Here is a 20874-nt window from a genome sequence, read left to right on the forward strand (position 1 = left end):
GCGTGGTGGAACTGAGTGGTAGGAACAGCAATATTTTGGAACAGAGATAAAAAAGCGAGGCTTTGGAACTGAGTATAAAACAGCGAGACTTCAGGATTGTGAAGCTAAAATAGCAAGAATTTGGAATGGGACTGAGCCTGAAACAGTGAATCTCTGGAGCTGAGAGGCTAAAATAAGAAGCTTTGAGCCTAAGACGTGAAAAAAAGCAAGATTCAGAACAAGAGAGGCTAAAATAGCGAGACTTAGGAGCTGAGAGTTAAAAAAGCAAAATCTTGGGACTGAGAGGCTAAACCAGCGAGACCTCAGGGCTGAGAGGCTAAACCAGCGAGACCTCAGGACTGAGAGGCTAAACCAGCGAGACCTCAGGACTGAGAGGCTAAACCAATGAGAGTTCAAGACTGAGAGGCTAAAATGGTGAGACTTCATGACTGAAAGTTTAAAACAGCAAGACTTTGGAACTGTGAGTTAGAATAGCGAGGCTTCGGGACAAAGAAGCTAAAGTAGCAAGTCTTTGGGACTGAGGTTAAAACAGTGAGACTTTGGGACTGAAAGGTTAAAGCAACAAGACTTTGGAACTGTGAGTTAGAACAGCGAGGCTTCGGGACAAAGAAGCTAAAGTAGCAAGTCGTAGGGAGTGAGAGGTTAAAACAGCAAGACTTCAGAACTGAGTTGCTAAAATACCGAGGTTTCGGGACTTAGAAGCTACAATGGCATGCCTTTGGTACTGAGACACTAAAATAGTAAGCCTTCGGAATGAGATGCTAAAATAGCGAGTCATCAGGACTGAGAGGCTGAAATGGCAAGAAGTCGACCTGAGAGGCTAAAACAGTGAGACTTCATGACTGAGAGGTTAAACCAGCAAGATTTTGGAACTTGAGAGCCTAAAATAGCGAGACTTCATGACTGAGAGGCTAGAACAGTGAGACAAAGGATTGAGGGTTAAAATAGCAAGATTTCAGGATGGGAGGTCTAAAATAGTGAGCCTTCGGAATTTAGACGCTAAAACAGTGAGACTTCGCAACTGAGTATAAAACAGCGAGACTTAAGGATTTAGAAGCTAAAACAGCGAGATATCAGAAATGAATTAAAACAGCGAGATTTCGGAACTGAGACACTAAAATAGTGAGGTTTTGGGACTGAGAAGTTACAATGGTGACCTTCGGGACTGAGATGCTAAAATAACGAGGCTTCGGAATGAGACGTTAAAAGAGCGAGTCGCTCGGACTGAAAGGCTGAAACAGCGAGGCTTCGGGACTGAGAGTCAAAAATAGCGAGGCTTCAGGCCTGAGATGCATAAATAGTGAGACTTCAGAACTGAGAGACTAAAACAGTGAGAATTTGTAACTGAGAGTTAAAATAGCAAGTCTTCTGGACTGAGGGGCTAAAATGACGAGGCTTCAGGACCGAGAGGTCAAAACATCGAGACTTTGGAATGGAGAGGTTAAAGCAGTGAGACTTCAGGACTGAGGGGCTAAAATAGGGAGGCTTCGGGACAGAGAGGCTAAAACAGTTACACTGAGGCTCTTAAACAGCGAGACTGAGAGGCAGAAACAGCAAGACTGAGGGGGCTAAATACACAACGTCATCCCGGGACATTTCAATTTTTAGGAAGGCGGGCGGACAGCGAAATCAACCTTAAGGCTGGTGGGAAGGCCAGGAGCCCCAATGGGTTTCTGATAATACATGAAACTTCATCCACTAGCGGGATGAGGTTTCATGTCCGTTTTGTACAAAAATAATAAAGTTTATGTGTTCTTTATTAACATGTGTGTGACATTGTCACATGAGGGGGACAAGTTAATAATTTTTTAATGTTTCTATTTTTAAAGATTTTACCAGTGTGAGTGATCTGCCTGAGACAGCACTTGGTCTCAGGGAGCAGTGCGCTCTTTCGTGCGCACTTTGACAGATGGGGAGTCTCTCCCCCCACGCACAGGAAGCATCGGGGATGCTGCTGGGCAGGCCTTAATTGGCCCGCCCACTCAAAATGGCGGCGGGCCCCGTTTCACAGGCGGGTGTTGGCTGGCCGCCTGATGCCAAGCCGGTGGGGCCCGCACGACATCTGAGGGCAAGATTCTGCCCAGGGTGTCTGGCAGATTATAACAGCGAGGCTTTGTGAGCGAGAGTTAAAACAGTGAGGGTTCAGGACTGAGAGGCTAAAACAGCGAGACTTCGGAACAGAGAGTTAATATAACAAGACTCACAAACTGAGAGTTAAAATTGCGAGGCTTCAGGACAGAGGGGCTAAAGTATTGAGCCTTTGGGATTCAGAGGCTAAAAGAGCGAGCCTTCAGGACTGAAGGGCTAAAATAGGGAGGCTTCAGGACTGAGAGGCTAAAACAGTGACACTGAGGCGCTTACAAAGCAAAACTGAGAGGCTCAAACTGCAAGACTGAGTGGCTAAAGCAGCGAGACTGAGAGGCTAAAACAGCAAGACTGACATGCTTACACAGGGTGTCTGGCAGACTAAAGTAGTGAGGCTTCAGGACTGAGGTGCTAAATCAGCAAGACTTTGGGCCTCAGAGGCTAAACCAGCGAGACTTTGGAACTGAGAGCCTAAAACAGAGAGACCTTAGGACCGAGGGGCTAAAACAGCGAGGCTTCATGACTGAGAGGATAAAACAGTGAGACTTCGAGACTGAGAGGCTAAAAGACAAAGCTTCGGCCTGAGATGCGAAAATAGTGAGACCTTGAAACAGAGAGGCTAAAACAGCAGGACTTAGGAGCTGAGAGTTAAAATAGCGAGACTTAGGGACTGAGAGGCTAAAACAGTGAGACTTCGGGACTGAGAGACTAAAACAGCAAGATTTTGGAACTGAGAGCTAAAATAGTGAGACTTCGGGACTGAGGGGCTAAAATAGCGAGGCTTCAGGCTTGAGACACTAAAACAGGGAGACTTCGGAGCTGAGAGGCTAAAATAGTGAGGCTTCAGGAGGGAGAGGCTAATACAGCAATGTTTCGGAACTGAGACTCTGAAACAGCGAGACTTCGGGACTGAGAGGTTATAATAGTGAAACTTTGGAAATGATAGTTAAAATAGCGAGATGTCGGAACTGAGTATAAAACAGCAAGATTTCAGGATTGAGAAGCTAAAATAGCAAGAGTTCAAAACTGGGCGTCAAAATAGCGAGGCATCAGAACTAATTGTCTAAAACAGCGAGCCTTCGGAATGAGGTGATAAAATAGCGAGTCGTTAGGACTGGGATGCTAAAACAACGAGGCTTTGGGACTGAGACACTAAAACAGTGAGACTTCGCAACTGATTATAAAACAGCGGGACTTCAGGATTTAGAAGCTAAAACAGCGAGATATCAGAACTGAATTAAAACAGTGAGACTTCGGAACTGAGACATTAAAATAGTGAGGTTTTGGGACTGAGAAGTTACAATGGTGACCTTCGGGACTGAGATGCTAAAATAACGAGGCTTCAGAATGAGACGTTAAAATAGCGAGCCGCTCGGACTGAAAGGCTGAAACAGCGAGGCTTCGGGACTGAGAGTCAAAAATAGCGAGGCTTCAGGCCTGAGATGCATAAATAGTGAGACTTCGGAACTGAGAGGCTAAAATATTGAGAATTTGGAACAGGGAGCCTAAAACAGCGGGGCTTTGGGACTGAGATGCTGAACTAGCGAGTCGTCAGGCCTGAGGAGCTAAAATAGCGAGAGTTGCAAACTGAGAGTTGAAATAATGAGGCTTCGGGAATGAGAGTCAAAAATAGCGAGGCTTCAGGCCTGAGACACTCAAATAGTGAGACTTCGGAACTGAGAGTTAAAATTGCGAGACTTCGGAACTAGAGTTAAAATAGTGAGACTTCGGGACTGAGAGGCTAAAACACAGGGACCTAATGACTGACAGGTTAAAACAGTGAGAGTTCAGGACTGAGAGGCTAAAACAGTGAGCCTTTGGAATTGAGAGGTTAAAACAGCAAGACTTCAGGACTGAGAGGCTAAAAGAGCGAGCCTTCAGGGCTGAGGGGCTAAGATAGGGAGGCTTCGGGATTGAGAGGCTAAAACAGTGACACTGAGAGGCAGAAACAGCGAGACTGAGAGTCTAAAACAATGAGACTAACATGCTAACACAGGGTGTCTGGCAGACTAAAACATTGAGGCTTCAGGACTGAGGAGCTAAACCAGCGAGACTTTGGAACTGAGAGTCTAAAACTTAGGAACTGAGAGTTAAAATAGAGAGACTTTGGGACTGAGAGGCCTAAAAAAACAAAACTTCAGAACTGAGAGGCTAAACAACACGATCAGAACTGAGAGCCTAAACTAGTGAGACTTCAAATCTGAGAGTCAAAATAGCGAGACTTCGGGACTGAGAGGCTAAAACTACGAGGCTTCAGGACTGGGACTCAAAATAGTGAGGCTTGGGGACAGAGAGGTTAAAATACTGAGACTAAAGGCCTGAGTGGCTAAAACAGCGAGACTTAAGGATTGAGCGGTTAAAAACAGGGAGACTTCGGGACTGAGAGGCTAAAATATGAAGCTTCAGGCATGAGACCCGAAAATAGCGAGACTTCGGAACAGAGAGGCTAAAACAGCGAGACTTCAGAACTGAGAGGCTAAAATACTGAGACTTCAGAAGTGAGAAGCTAAAACAGCGAGACTTCAGGACCAAGCGGTAAAAATAGCGAGACTTTGGGACTGAGGCTAAAACTGCGAGGCTTCGGGACTGGGATTCAAAATAACGAGACTTCGGGACTGAGAGTTTAAAATAGTGAGATTTCAGGACTGAGAGGCTAAAACAGTGAGCCTTTGGAATTGAGAAATTAAAACAGCAAGACTTCAGGGCTAAGAGGATAAAAAAGTGAGCCTTCAGGGCTGAGGGGCTAAAATAAGGAGGCTTTGGGACTGAGGGGCTAAAACAGTGACACTGATGCACTTAAACAGCGAGACTGAGAGGATAAAACAGTGAGACTGAGAGGCAGAAACAGCGAGATTGACATGCTTACACAAGGTGTCTGGCAGACTAAAACAGTGAGGTTTCAGAATCGAGAGGCTGAAACAATGAGGTTTCATGCCTGAGAGCTGAAAAAAGTGAGGATCCAGAAATGAGAGGCTAAAACCACGAGGCTTTGGGACAGAGAGGCTAAAATACAAAGCTTCGGCCTAAGATGCGAAAATATCACAGAGAGGCTGAAAGAGCAAGACTTAGGAGCTGAGAGTTAAAATAATGAGACTTTGGGACTGAAAGGCCTAAAACATGAGACTTTAGAAATGAAAGGCTAAACAGCAAGATCAGAACTGAGAGGGCAAAATAGCAAGACTTCAGAAAAGAGAGGCTAAAACAGCAAGACTTCAGAACTGAGAAGCTAAACTAGCGAGATTCCGGAACTTAGAGGTTAACACAGCAAAACTTCAGAACTGACAGTAAAAATAGTGAGAGTTCGGGATTAAAAGATGATAACAGCGATAGTTCGGAACTGAGAGTTAAAAGAGCGATGTTTCAGGACTGAGATTTAATCTAGTGAGGCTTAGGGACTGAGAGGCTAAAACAGTGAGACTTTGGAATGGAGAGACTAAAACAGCAAGATTTCGGAACTGAGAGTTAAAATAGCAAAACCTCAGGACCGAGAGGCTAAAATGATGAGACTTCAGAACTGAGAAGCTAAAACATCGAGACTTTGGAATGGAGAGGCTAAAAAAGCACAGCTTCAGGACTGAGACACTAAAATAGCGAGACTTCGGGGCTGAGATGCTGAAATAGCGAATTGTCAGGACCGAGAGGCTAAAATAGCGAGAGTTACAAACTGAGAGTTGAAATAATGAGGCTTCGGGAATGAGAGTCAAAGATAGCAAAGCTTCAGGCCTGAGATGCTCAAATAGTGAGACTTCGGATCTGAAAGTTAAAAATAGCGAGACTTCGGAACTGAGAGTTAAAATAGCGAGACTTCGGGACTGAGAGGCTAAAACTGTGAGGCTTCAGAATTGAGAGGTTAAAGCAGCAAGACCTCAGGGCTGAGAGGCTAAAAGAGAGAGCCTTCAGGGCTGAGGGGATAAAATAAGGAGGCTTTGGGACTGAGAGGCTAAAACAGTGACACTAACGCACTTAAACAGCGAGATTGAGAGGCTAAAACAGTGAGACTGAGAGGCAGAAACAGCGAGACTGACAGGATGTCTGGCAGACTAAAACAGTGAGGCTTCAGAACCGAGAGGCTGAAACAGCGAGACTTGGAGGCTGAAACAGCGAGACTGAGAGACAGAAACAGCGAGACTGAGAGGTAAAATGGTGAGAGTGACATGCCAACATCAGGTGTCTGGAAGACTAAAACAGTGAGGCTTCAGAACCGAGAGGCTAAAACAGCAAGGTTTCATGACTGACAGCTTAAAACAGTGAGGTTTCAGAACTGAGAGGCTAAAACAGCGAGACTTCAAAAGTGAGAGGCTAAAACAGCAAGACTTCAGAACTGAGAGGCTAAAACACCGACAATTCAGGACTGAGCGGTTTGAACAGTGAGACTTCGAGACTGAGAGGTTAAAACAGTGAGACTGAGAGGCAGAAACAGCGAGACTGACAGGATGTCTGGCAGACTAAAACAGGCTTCAGAACCGAGAGGCTGAAACAGCGAGACTTGGAGGCTGAAACATTGAGACTGAGAGGCGAAAACAGTGAGACTGACATGCTAACACAGGGTGTCTGGCAGACTAAAACAGTGAGGCTTCAGAACCGAGAGGCTGGAACAGCGAGGTTTCATGACTCAGAGCTTAAAACAGTGAGGTTTCAGAACTGAGAGGCTAAAACAGTGAGGCTTCGGGACTGAGAGGATAAAATACAAAGGTTCAGCCCAAGATGCGAAAATAGCACAGAGAGGCTGAAAGAGCAAGACTTAGGAGCTGAGAGTTAAAATAACGAGACTTTGGGACTGAAAGGCCTAAAACATGAGACTTTAGAAGTGAAAGGCTAAACAGCAAGATCAGAACTGAGAAGCCAAAATAGCGAGACTTCAGAAGAGAGAGGCTAAAACAGCGAGACTTCAGAACTAAGAGGCTAAACAGCAAGGTCAGAACTGAGAACCTAAACTAGCAAGACTTGAACGTCGAAATTGACAGTTAAAATGGTGAGAGTTTGGGGTCGAGAGGCTAAAGTTGCAAGAGTTCAGAACTGAGAGATGAAAACAGCGATAGTTGAGAACTGTGAGTTAAAAGTGCAATGTTTCAGGACTGAGATTTAAAATCATGAGGCTTAGGGACTGAGGGGCTCAAACAGTGAGACTTTGGAATGGAAAGCCTAAAACAGCAAGATTCCGGAACTCAGAGTTAAAATAGCAAAATTTCGGTACTGAGGCTAAAATGACGAAACTTCCGAACTGAGAGTCTAAAACATCGAGACTTTGGCACAGAGAGGCTAAAACAGCGTGGCTTTGGACTGAGACGCTAAAATAGCAAGACTTCGGAACTGAGAGTTAAGATAGCGAGACTTCGGGACTGAGAGGCTAAAACTGCGAGGCTTCAGAATTGAGAGGTTAAAGCAGCAAGACCTCAGGGCTGAGAGGCTAAAAGAGCGAGCCTTCAGAGTTGAGGGGATAAAATAAAGGGGCTTTGGGACCGAGAGGCTAAAAGAGTGACACTAACAGCGAGAGTGAGAGGTTAAAACAGCGAGACTGAGGCAGAAACAGCGAGACTAACAAGGTTTCTAGCAGACTAAAACAGTGAGGCTTCAGAACCGAGAGGCTGAAACAGCAAGACTTAGAGGCTGAAACAGCGAGACTGAGAGGCAGAAACAGCGAGACTCAGAGGCGAAAACAGTGAGACTGACATGCTAACACAGGGTGTCTGGCAGACTACAACAGTGAGGCTTCAGAACCGAGAGGCTAAAACAGCGAGGCTTCGGGACTGAGAGGATAAAATACAAAGCTTCGGCCCCAGATGTGAAAATAGCGAGACCTCAGAACAGAGAGGCTGAAAGAGCAAAACCTAGGAGCTGAGAGTTAAAATGGCGAGACTTTGGGACTGAGAGGCCTAAAAGATGAGACTTTAGAAGTGAGGGGCTAAACAGCAAGATCAGTACTGAGAGGCTAAAACAGCGAGACTTAAGAACTGAGAAGCTAAAACAGCGAGACTTCAGGACTGAGCAGTTAAAACAGCGATACTTCGAGACTGAGAAACTAAAATACAAAGCTTCGGGCATAAGACCCGAAAATAGCGAGACTTCGGAACAAAGAGGCTAAAACAGCGAGACCTAGGAACTGAGAGTTGAATTGCAGAGACTTTGGGACTGACAGGCCTAAAAAAGGAGACTTCAGAACTGAGAGGCTAAACAGCAAGATCAGAACTGAGAACCTAAACTAGCGAGACTTAAACTTCGGAACTGAAACTTAAAATAGTGAGAGTTTGAGATTGAGAGGCTAAAGTTGCGAGAGTTCGGAACTGAGAGGTGAAAACAGCGATAGTTCAGAACTGAGAGTTAAAAGAGCAAGATTTCGGAACTGAGAGGCTAAAACAGCGAGGCTTCGGGTCTGAGAGGATAAAATACAATGCTTCGGCCCGAGATGTGAAAATAGCGAGACTTTGGGACTGAGATGCTGAAATAGCGAGTCGCAGGACTAAAAAAGGAGACTTCAGAACTGAGAGGCTAAACAGCAAGATCAGAACTGAGAACCTAAACTAGCGAGACTTAAACTTCGGAACTGACACTTAAAATAGTGAGAGTTTGGTATTGAGAGGCTAAAACAGTGAGAGTTGCAAACTGAGAGTTGAACTAGTGAGGTCAAAAATAGCGAAACTTCAGGCCTGAGAAACTTAAATAGTGAGACTTCGGCACTGAGAGTTAAAATAGCGAGACTTCCGAACTGAGAGTTAAAATAGCGAGACTTTGAAACAGAGAAGCTAAAACAGCGAGACTTAGGGACTGAGAGATAAAAAAGAGAGACTTTGGGACTGAGAGGCCTAATAAAGACTTAAGAACTGAGAGGCTAAACAGCAAGATCGGAACTGAGAACCTAAACTAGTGAGACTCTGAAACTGAGAGGTTAACACAGCAAATCTTCGGAACTGACAGTTAAAATAGTGAGAGTTCGGGATTGAGAGGCTAAAGTGGTGAGAGTTCGGAACTGAGAGGTGAAAACAGCGATAGTTCGGAACTGAGAGTTAAAAGAGTGATGTTTCAGGATTGAAATTTAAAATAGTGAGACTTAGGGACTGAGAGGCTAAAACAGTGAGACTTTGGAAGGGAGAGTCTAAAATAGCAAGATTTCGGAACTGTGAGTTAAAATAGCAAAACCTCAGGACTGATAAGCCAAAATGATGAGACCTCGGAACTGAGAAGCTAAAACATCGAGACTTTGGAATGGAGAGGCTAAAAAAGCACAGCTTCAGGACTGAGACACTAAAATAGCGAGACTTCGGGGCTGAGATGCTGAAATAGCGAATTGTCAGGACCGAGAGGCTAAAACAGCGAGAGTTACAAACTGAGAGTTGAAATAATGAGGCTTTGGGAATGAGAGTCAAAAATAGCAAAGCTTCAGGCCTGAGATGCTCAAATAGTGAGACTTCGGAACTGAGAGTTAAAATAGCGAGACTTCGGGACTGAGAGTTAAAATAGTGAGACTTCGGGAATGAGTTAAAATAGTGAGACTTCGGGACTGAGAGTTAAAATAGCGAGACTTCGGAACTGAGAGTTAAAATAGCGAGACTTCGGAACTGAGAGTTAAAATAGCGAGACTTCAGGACTGAGAGGCCAAAACTGCGAGGCTTCAGAATTGAGAGGTTAAAGCAGCAAGACCTCAGGGCTGAAAGGCTAAAGGAGAGAGCCTTCAGGGCTGAGGGGATAAAATAAGGAGGCTTTGGGACTGAGAGGCTAAAACAGTGACACTAATGCACTTAAACAGCGAGATTGAGAGGCTAAAACAGTGAGACTGAGAGGCAGAAACTGACAGGATATCTGGCAGACTAAAACAGTGAGGCTTCAGAACCGAGAGGCTGAAACAGCGAGACTTGGAGGCTGAAACAGCGAGACCGAGAGGTAAAACGGTGAGAGGGACATGCCAACACCGGGTGTCTGGAAGAATAAAACAATGAGGCTTCAGAACCGAGAGGCTAAAACAGCAAGGTTTCATGACTGACAGCTTAAAACAGTGAGGTTTCAGAACTGAGAGGCTAAAACAGCGAGACTTCAAAAGTGAGAGGCTAAAACAGCGAGACTTCAGAACTGAGAGGCTAAAACACCGACAATTCCAGACTGAGCGGTTTAAACAGTGAGACTTCGAGACTGAGAGGCTAAAACAGTGATACTGAGAGGCAGAAACAGAGAGACTGACAGGATGACTGGCAGACTAAAACAGGCTTCAGAACCGAGAGGCTGAAACAGCAAGACTTGGAGGCTGAAACAGCGAGACTGAGAGGTGAAAACAGTGAGACTGACATACTAACACAGGGTGTCTGGCAGACTAAAACAGTGAGGCTTCAGAACCGAGAGGCTGAAACAGCGAGGTTTCATGACTCAGAGCTTAAAACAGTGAGGTTTCAGAACTGAGAGGCTAAAACAGTGAGGTTTCGGGACTGAGAGGATAAAATACAAAGCTTTGGCCCGAGATGTGAAAATTGCGAGACCTCGGAACAGAGAGGCTGAAAGGGCAAGACTTAGGAGCTGAGAGTTAAAATAGCGAGACTTTGGGACTGAGAGGCCTAAAAAATGAGACTTTAGAAGTGAGGGGCTAAACAGCAAGATCAGAACTGAGAGGCTAAAATAGCAAGACTTCAAAAATGAGAGGCTAAAACAGCGAGACTTCAGAACTGAGAAGCTAAAACAGCGAGACTTCAGAACTGAGCAGTTTAAACAGCGATACTTCGAGACTGAGAGACTAAAATACAAAGCTTTGGGCATAAGACCCGAAAATAGTGAGACTTCGGAACAGAGAGGCTAAAACAGCGAGACCTAGGAACTGAGAGTTGAAATGCAGAGACTTTGGGACTGACAGGCCTAAAAAACGAGACTTCAGACTGAGAGGCTAAACAGCAAGATCAGAACTGAGAACCTAAACTAGCGAGACTTAAACTTCGGAACTGACACTTAAAATAGTGAGAGTTCGAGATTGAGAGGCTAAAGTTGCGAGAGTTCGGAACTGAGAGGTGAAAACAACGATAGTTCAGAACTGAGAGTTAAAAGAGCGATGTTTCAGGACTGAGCTTTAAAATCGTGAGGCTTAGGGACTGAGAGGCTCAAACAGTGAGACTTTGGAATGGAGAGCCTAAAACAGCAAGATTTCGGAACTGAGAGTTAAAATAGCGAAATTTCGGTCCTGAGGCTAAAATGACGAAACTTCCGAACTGAGAGTCTAAAACAGCGAGACTTTGGAACAGAGAGGCTAAAACAACGCGGCTTTGGACTGAGACGCTAAAATAGCGAGACTTTGGGGCTGAGATGCTGAAATAGCGACTCGCAGGACTAAGGGGCTAAAACAGTGAGAGTTGCAAACTGAGAGTTGAACTAGTGAGGTCAAAAATAGCGAAGCTTCAGGCCTGAGAAACTTAAATAGTGAGACTTCGGCACTGAGAGTTAAAATAGCGAGACTTCAGAACTGAGAGTTAAAGCAGTGAGACTTCGGAACTGAGAGTTAAAACAGCGAGACTTTGGAACTGAGAGGCTAAAACCGCGAGGCTTCGGGACTGGGATTCAAAACTGCGAGGCTTCGGGACTGGGATTCAAAACAGCAAGGTTTCATGACTGACAGCTTAAAACAGTGAGATTTCAGAACTGAGAGGCTAAAAGAGCGAGGCTTCAGGACTGAGAGGCTAAAATACAAAACTTTGGCCCGAGATGCAAAAATAGCAAGACCTCAGAACAGAGAAGCTGAAAGAGCAAGACTTAGGAGCTGAGAGTTAAAATAGCGAGACTTTGGGGCTGAGAGGCCTAAAAAAACGAGAATTTAGAAGTGAGAGGCTAAACAGCAAGATCAGAACTGAGAGTCTAAAATAGCGAGACTTCAGGATTGAGCGGTTAAAACAGCGAGATTTAGGAACTGAGAGTTAAAAAAGAGAGACTTTGGGCCTGAGAGGCCTAATAAAGACTTAAGAACTGAGAGGCTAAACAGCAAGATCAGAACTGAGAACCTAAACTAGTGAGACTCTGAAACTGAGAGGTTAACACAGCAAATCTTCGGAACTGACAGTTAAAATAGTGAGAGTTCGGGATTGAGAGGCTAAAGTGGTGAGAGTTCGGAACTGAGAGGTGAAAACAGTGATAGTTCAGAACTGAGAATTAAAGGAGTGATGTTTCAGGATTGAGATTTAAAATAGTGAGACTTAGGGAATGAGAGGCTAAAACAGTGAGACTTTGGAATGGAGAGGCTAAAATGACGATACTTCGGAACTGTGAGGGTAAAACACAAAGACTTTGGAATGGAGAGGCTAAAACAGTGCGGCTTCGGGACTGAGATGCTAAAATAGCGAGACTTCCGGGCTGAGATGCTGAAATAGCAAATTGTCAGGACTGAGGGGTTAAAAGAGCAAGGTTTTGGGACTGAGAGGCTAAAACAGTGAGACTTTGGAAGGGAGAGTCTAAAACAGCAAGATTTCGGAACTGTGAGTTAAAATAGCAAAACCTCAGGATTAATAAGCTAAAATGATGAGACTTCGGAACTGAGAAGCTAAAACATCGAGACTTTGGAATAGAGAGGCTAAAAAAGCACAGCTTCAGGACTGAGACACTAAAATAGCGAGACTTCGGGGCTGAGATGCTGAAATAGCGAATTGTCAGGACCGAGAGGCTAAAACAGCGAGAGTTACAAACTGAGAGTTGAAATAATGAGGCTTTGGGAATGAGAGTCAAAAATAGCAAAGCTTCAGGCCTGAGATGCTCAAATAGTGAGACTTCGGAACTGAGAGTTAAAATAGCGAGACTTCGGGACTGAGAGTTAAAATAGCGAGACTTCGGGACTGAGAGGCTAAAACTGCGAGGCTTCAGAATTGAGAGGTTAAAGCAGCAAGACCTCAGGGCTGAGAGGCTAAAAGAGCGAGACTTCAGGGTTGAGGGGATAAAATAAGGAGGCTTTGGGACTGAGAGGCTAAGACAGTGACACTAACGCGCTTAAACAGCGAGACTGAGAGGCTAAAACAGTGAGACTGAGAGGCAGAAACAGCGAGACTGAGAGGCTAAAACAGTGAGACTGAGGCAGAAACAGCGAGACTGACAGGATGTCTGGCAGACTAAAACAGGCTTCAGAACCGAGAGACTGAAACAGCGAGATTTGGAGGCTGAAACAGCGAGACTGAAAGGCAGAAACAGCGAGACTCAGAGGCTAAAACAGTGAGAATGATATGCTAACACAGGGTGTCTGGCAAACTAAAACAGTGAGGCTTCAGAACCGAGAGGCTGAAACAGCGAGGTTTCATGACTCAGAGCTTAAAACAGTGAGGTTTCAGAACTGAGAGGCTAAAACAGTGAGGCTTCGGGACTGAGAGGATAAAATACAAAGCTTCGGCCCAAGATGTGAAAATAGCGAGACCTCGGAACAGAGAGGCTGAAAGGGCAAGACTTAGGAGCTGAGAGTTAAAATGGCGAGACTTTGGGACTGAGAGGCCTAAAAAATGAGACTTTAAAAGTGAGGGGCTAAACAGCAAGATCAGAACTGAGAGGCTAAAACAGCGAGACTTCAGAACTGAGAGGCTAAAACAGCAGGACTTTGGAACAGAGAGGCTAAAACAGCACGACTTTGGACTGAGACACTAAAATAGCAAGACTTTGAGGCTGAGATGCCGAAATAGTGAGTCGTCACGACTAAGGGGCTAAAACAGTGAGAGTTGCAAACTGAGAGTTGAACTAGTGAGGTCAAAAATAGTGAAGCTGCAGGCCTGACAAACTTAAATAGTGAGACTTCGGAACTGAGAGTTAAAATAGCAAGACTTCGGAACTGAGAGTTAAAACAGTGAGACTTTGGAACTGAGAGGCTAAAACCGCGAGGCTTCGGGACTGGGATTCAAAACAGCGAGGTTTCGGGACTGAGAGTTTAAAATAGTGAGATTTCAGGACTGAGAGGCTAAAACAGTGAGCTTTTGGAATTGAGCGATTGAAACAGCAAGACTTCAGGGCTGAGAGGATAAAAGAGCGAGCCTTCAGGACTGAGGGGCTGAAATAAGGAGGCTTCGGGACTGAGAGGCTAAAACAGCGAGACTGAGAGGCTAAAACAGCGAGACTGAGAGGCTAAAACAGTGAGGCTTCAGAACTGAGAGGCTGAAACAGCGAGGTTTCATGACTGACAGCTTAAAACAGCGAGGCTTCGGGACTGAGAGGCTAAAATACAAAACATCGGCCCGAGATGCAAAGATAGCGAGACCTTGGAACAGAGAGGCTGAAAGAGCAAGACTTAGGTGCTGAGAGTTAAAATAGTGAGACTTTGGGCTGAGAGGCCTAAAGCAACGAGATTTTAGAAGTGAGAGGCTAAACAGCAAGATGAGAACTGAGGTGCTAAAATAGTGAGACTTCAGGATTGAGCGGTTAAAACAGCAAGACTTCAGAACAGAGAGGCTACAACAGCGAGACTTAGGAACTGAGAGTTAAAAAAGAGAGACTTTGGGACTGACAGGCCTAAAAAAGACTTCAGAACTGAGAGGCTGAACAGCAAGATCAGAACTGAGAGCCTAAACTAATGAGACTCCGAAACTGAGAGGTTAACACAGCAAAACCTCGGAACTGACAGTTAAAATAATGAGAGTTCGGGATTGAGAGGCAAAAGTGGTGAGAGTTCGGAACTGAGAGGTGAAAACAGTGATAGTACAGAACTGAGAGTTAAAAGAGTGATGTTTCAGGATTGAGAATTAAAATAGTGAGGCTTAGGAACTGAGAGGCTCAAACAGTGAGACTTCGGAATTCAGAGGCTAAAATGATGAGACTTTGGAACTGAGAGGGTAAAACACAAAGAGTTTGGAACAGAGAGGCTAAAACAGTGAGACTTTGGAATGGAGAGCCTAAAACAGCAAGATTTCGGGACTGAGAGGCTAAAACAGCAAGACTTCACAATTGAGAGGCTAAAATGACGAGACTTCGGAACTGAGAGGGTAACACACAAAGACTTTGGAACAGAGAGGCTAAAACAGTGCAGCTTTGGGACTGAGACGCTTAAATAGCGAGACTTCGGGGCTGAGATGCTGAAATAGCAAACTGTCAGGACTGAGGGGTTAAAACAGCAAGGCTTTGGGACTGAGAGGCTAAAACAGCGAGAGTTGCAAACTGAGAGTTGAAATAATGAGGCTTCGGGAATGAGAGTCAAAAATAGCATAGCTTCAGGCCTGAGACGCTCAAAAAGTGAGACTTCGGAACTGGGATTCAAAATAGCGAGACTTCGGGACTGAGAGGCCTAAAAAATGAGACTTTAGAAGTGAAAGGCTAAATAGCAAGTGCAGAACTGAGAAGCTAAACTAGCGAGATTCCGGAACTGAGAGGTTAACACAGCAAAACTTCGGAACTGACATTTTAAGTAGTGAGAGTTCGGGATTGAGAGGCTAAAGTTGTGAGAGTTCGGAACTGAGAGGTGAAAACAACGATAGTTCAGAACTGGAAGTTAAAAGAGCAATGTTTCAGGACTGAGATTTAAAATAGTGAAGCTTAGGGACTGAGAGGCTCAAACAGTAAGACTTTGGAATGGAAAGCCTAAAACAGCAAGATTTCGGAACTGAGAGTTAAAATAGCGAAATTTCGGTACTGAGGCTAAAAAGACGAGACTTCTGAACTGAGAGTCTAAAACATCAAGACTTTGGAACAGAGAGGCTAAAACAGCGCAGCTTAGGACTGAGACGCTAAAATAGCGAGACTTTGGGGCTGAGTTGCTGAAATAGCGACTCGTCAGGACTAAGGGGCTAAAACAGCGAGGCTTTGGGACTAAGAGGCTAAAACAGCAAGAGTTGCAAACTGAGAGGTGAACTAGTGAGGTCAAAAATAGCAAAGCTTCAGGCCTGAGACACTTAAATAGTGAGACTTCAGAACTGAGAGTTAAAATAGCGAGACTTCGGAACTGACAGTTAAAATAACAAGACTTCGGGACTGAGAGGCCTAAAAAAATGAGACTTTAGAAGCGAGAGGCTAAACAGCAAGATCAAAACTGAGAGGCTAAAATAGCGAGACTTCAGAAGTGAGAGGTTAAAACAGCGAGACTTCAGAATTGAGAGGCTAAAATAGCGAGACTTCAGAAGTGAGAGGTTAAAACAGTGAGACTTCAGAATGGAGAGGCTAAAATAGCGAGACTTCAAAAGTGAGAGGCTAAAACAGTGAGACTTTAGAACTCAGAGGCTCAAATAGTGAGACTTCAGAAGTGAGAGGCTAAAACAGCAAGACTTCAGGACTGAATGGTTAAAACAGTGAGACTTTGGGACTGAGAGGCTAAAGTACGAAGCTTCGGGCACGAGACCCGAAAATAGCAAGATTTCGGAACAGAGGCGCTAAAACAGCGAGACTTAGGAACTGAGAATTAAAATAGAGAGACTTTGGGACTGTGAGGCCTAAAAAACAAGACTTCAGAACTGAGAGGCTATACAGCAAGATCAGAACTGAGAACCTAAACTAATGAGACTCCGAAACTGAGAGGTTAACACAGCAAAACTTCAAAACTGACAGTTAAAATAGTGAGAGTTTAATATTGAGAGGCTAAAGTGGTGAGAGTTCGGAACATGGAGGTGAAAACAGCGATAGTTCGGAACTGAGAGTTAAAAGAGTGATGTTTCAGGATTGAGATTTAAAATAGTGAGGCTTAGGGACTGAGAGGCTAAAACAGTGAGACTTTGGAATGGAGAGCCTAAAACAGCAAGATTTCGGGACTGAGAGGCTAAAACAGCGATACTACGGAACGGAAAGTTAAAATAGCCATGTTTCATGACTGAGATTTAAAATGCATGGCTTTGGAACTGGGAGTCAAAATAGCGAGGCTTTGGGACTGCGAGTCTAAAGTATGAAGTTTCAGGCCTGAGACGCAAAAATAGCGAGACTTCAAAACTGAGAGGCTAAAACAACAGGACTCCGGGACTGAGGTTAAAACAGCAAGACTTCGTAACTGAGAGTTTAAATTGCGAGGCTTTGGAACAGAGAGGCTAAAGTAGCGAGCCGTTGGGATTGTGACACTAAAATAGCAACACTTCGGGTCTGAGGGGCTAAAGTAGCGAGGCTTCAGGATTGAGACGCTAAAATTGTGAGACTTCGGAACTGAGAGTTAAAATAGCGATGTTTCATAGAGTCACAGAGTCATGGAGGTCTACAGCACAGAAAAAGGCCTTTCAGCCCATCAAGTGTGCGCCAGTCAAACAAGTACCTAACTATTCTAATCCCAGCACTAAGCCCATTGCCTTGTATGCCATGGCATCGCAAGTGCACATCCAAATACTTTTTAAATGTTACGAGGGTTTCTGCCTCTACCACCCCCTCAGGCAGTGAGTTTCAGATTCCCACCACCCTCTGGGTGAAAACATTTTCCTCACATCCCCTCTAAACCTCCTGCCCCTTACCTTAAATCTATGCCCTCTGGTCATTGATCCTTCCACTAAGGGGAAAAGTTCCTTCCTGTCTACCCTATCTATGCTCCTCATAATTTTATACACCTCAATCATGACCCCCTCAAACTCCTCTGCTCCAGGGAAAATAACCCCAGTCTATCCAATCTCTCCTCATAACTAAGACTCTCCAGCACAGGCAGTATCCTGGTAAATCTCTTCTGCACTCTCTCTAGTGCAATTACATCCTTCCTATAATGAGGATGCCAGAACTGCACGCAATGCTCTAGCTGTAGCCTAACCAGCATTTCACACAGTTCCAGTATAACCTTCCTGCCCTTATATTCTAAACCTCGGCTAATAAAGGGAAGAATCCCATATACCTTCATAACCACCTTATCTACCTGTCCCGCTACCTTCAGGGACCAGTACACCATGTACACCAAGGTCCCTCTGATCCTCGGTACTTCCCAGGGTCCTACATTCATCGTGTATTCCCATGCTTTCTTTGTCCTGACCTAGTGCATAACCTCACACTTAACCGGATTAAATTCCATTTGTCACTGATCAGCCCATCTGACCAGCCCATCTATATCCTCCTGTCATACAAGGCTATCCTTCTCACTATTTACCACCTCAACAATTTTCGTGTCATCTGCAAACTTACTGATCAACCCTCCTACGTTCAAGTCTAAATTGTTTATATGTACCACAAATAGCAAGGGACCCAACACTGATCCCTGTGAAACTCCATTGGACACAGGCATCCTGTCACAAAAACACCCCTCAACCATCACCCTGGCACTCAGCCAATTCTGGATCCAATTTGCCAAATTGCCTTGGATCCCATGGTCTCTTACCTTCGTTATTAGTCTCCCATGCGGGACCTTATCAAAAGCCTTGCTGAAGTCCAGGTAGACTATGTCAAATTCATTACCCTCATTTACACACCTGGTCACCTCTTCGAAAAATTCAATCAAATTGGTCAGACATGACCTCCCCTTAACAGAACCATGCTGACTGTCCTTGATTAATCCCCACCTCTCCAAGTGTAGATTAATTCTGTCCCTCAGAATTGCTTCCAATGGTTTCCTCACCACTGAGGTTAGACTGACTGGCCTGTAGTTCCCTGGTTTATCCTTTCTGCCCTTATTGAATAACAGTACCACATTGGCTGTCCTCCAGTCCTCTGGCACCTCTCCTGTGGCCTGAGAGGTATTGAAAATTATTGCCAGCGCCCCTGCTATCTTCTTCCTTGCCTCACTCAACAGCCTGGGCTGCATTTCATCCGGGCCTGGAGATTTATCTAATTTTAAGCCTGCCAGACCACTTGGAACCTCCTCCCTTTCTTTGCTAATTTCTTTAATGATATCACAGTTCTTCTGTCTGATTTCCATACCCACGTCATCCCTCTCACTTGTGAACACTGATACAAAGTATTAATTTAGACCCCTACCTACATCTTCCGGCTCCGCACACAAATTACCGCTATAGTCCTGAATGGGCCCTACTCTTTCCCTAGTTATCCTCTTACTCTTAATGTACTTGTAAAATAACTTTGGATTTTCCTTTATTTTACCTGCCAATGTTTTTTCATGTCCCCTTTTTGCTCTCCTAATTTCCTTTTTAAGTTGGCCTCTACCCATTCTATACTCCTGCAGGGCTTCTGCTGTTTTGTGCCCTCGGTATCTGCCATAAGCTTCCCTTTTTCTCTTTATCCAATCCCGTATATCCCTCGACATCCAGGGTTCCCTGGGTTTGTTGGTCCCATTCTTTATCTTTACTGGAATATGTTGGCCCTGTGGCCCTATGCTCTCCCTATTTCCTTCTTGAATGAGTCCCACTGCTCTAACGCAGATTTATCTAAAAGTAGGTGCTCTTAGTCCACTCTGGCCAAATCATATCTGATTTTATTAAAATCAGCCTTCCCCAGTTTAGAACTCTGATTTATAGCCCATCCTTGTCCTTTTCCATATCAACCTTGAATCTAACAGAGTTATGATCACTATCTGCAAAATGCTCCCCCACTGATACCGTTACCATTTGCCCGGCTTCATTCCCTAAAATTAAGTCCAGGATTGCCCCCTCTCTTGTAGGACCTGATACATACTGGCTTAAAAAGCTCTCCTGGATGCATTTTAAGAATTCTGCTCCCTCTGAACCTATTGCACTACGACTAACCCAGTTAATGTTGGGGAAGTTGAAATCCCCCACTATTCCTACCCTATTATTTTTACACTTCTCTGAAATTTGCCTACATATCTGCTCTTCTATTTTTCTGACTGTTTGGGGGCCTATAGTACACTCCCAGCAATGTGATTGCTCCTTTTATATTTTTCAGTTCCATCCAGATGGTTTCATTTGAGGAACTTTCTAAGATGTCATCCCTCCTTACTGTTGTAATTGATTCCCTGATCAATATTATGATACCCCCTCCTCTTTTATCTCCTTCTCTATCTTGCCTGTATACTCTATATCCTGGAATATTGAGCTGCCAATCCTACCCCTCTCTCAACCATGTCTCTGTGACAGCAATGGCATCATATTTCCATGTGTTAATTTGTGCCCTCAACTCATCTGCCTTATTTGTCAGACTCCTTGCATTAAAATAAATACCATCCAACCTTGCCAAACTCTCTTGTGCCTGAACTGGCCTATAATTTCTATGCCTTCCAGACTCACTTGCTCTCTCTTCTAATTTTGGCTGTGCATCTCCCCCTGCTGAACCTCCTCTCAGGATCCCAAGTTAGTTTAAGCCCTCTGCAACATCACTATCAAACCTCCCCACAAGGATGTTGGTCCCATTCTGGTTCAGGTGCAACCCATCCGCCTTGTACAGGTCCCATCACCCCCAGAGACAGTCCCAATGTCCCAGAAATCTAAAGCTGTCCCTCCTGCACTTCTAGCCACGCATCCATCTGGACTAATCTCCTATTTCTATACTCACTAGCGCATGACACCGGAAGTAATCCAGAGATTACTACCTTCGAGATCCTGTTTTTTAATCTGTTTCCTAGCTCCCTAAATTATGCTTGCAGGACCTCATCCCTCTTTCTACCTATGTTGTTGGTACCAATATGTACCACGATCTCTGTGTTTGCCCTCCTGCTTTAGAATGCCCTGCAGCCACTCAGTGACGTCTTTGACCCTGGCACCAGGGAGGCAACTTACCATCCTGAAGTCACGTCTACAGCCTCAGAAACGCCTGTCTGTTCCACTTACTATTGAGTTTCCTACCACTATTGCTTTTCCCCTCTTTTTCCTCCCCCCCAATGCAGCTGAGCCACTCACAGTGCCATGAGTGTGGCTGTACACCCCAGAGGAACCGCCACTCTCACTGTTTTCCAACACAGGAAAATGGTTCTCGAGCGTGATGCACCCTGGAGATTTCCTGACTACTTGTCTGACACCTTTCTTCTGACTGATGGTCACCCATTCCTTCTCTGTTGGCACTTCCCTAAGCTGT

This window comes from Carcharodon carcharias, chromosome 11 (genome assembly GCF_017639515.1).
Source record: "Carcharodon carcharias isolate sCarCar2 chromosome 11, sCarCar2.pri, whole genome shotgun sequence".
NCBI classification, from domain to species: domain Eukaryota; kingdom Metazoa; phylum Chordata; class Chondrichthyes; order Lamniformes; family Lamnidae; genus Carcharodon; species Carcharodon carcharias.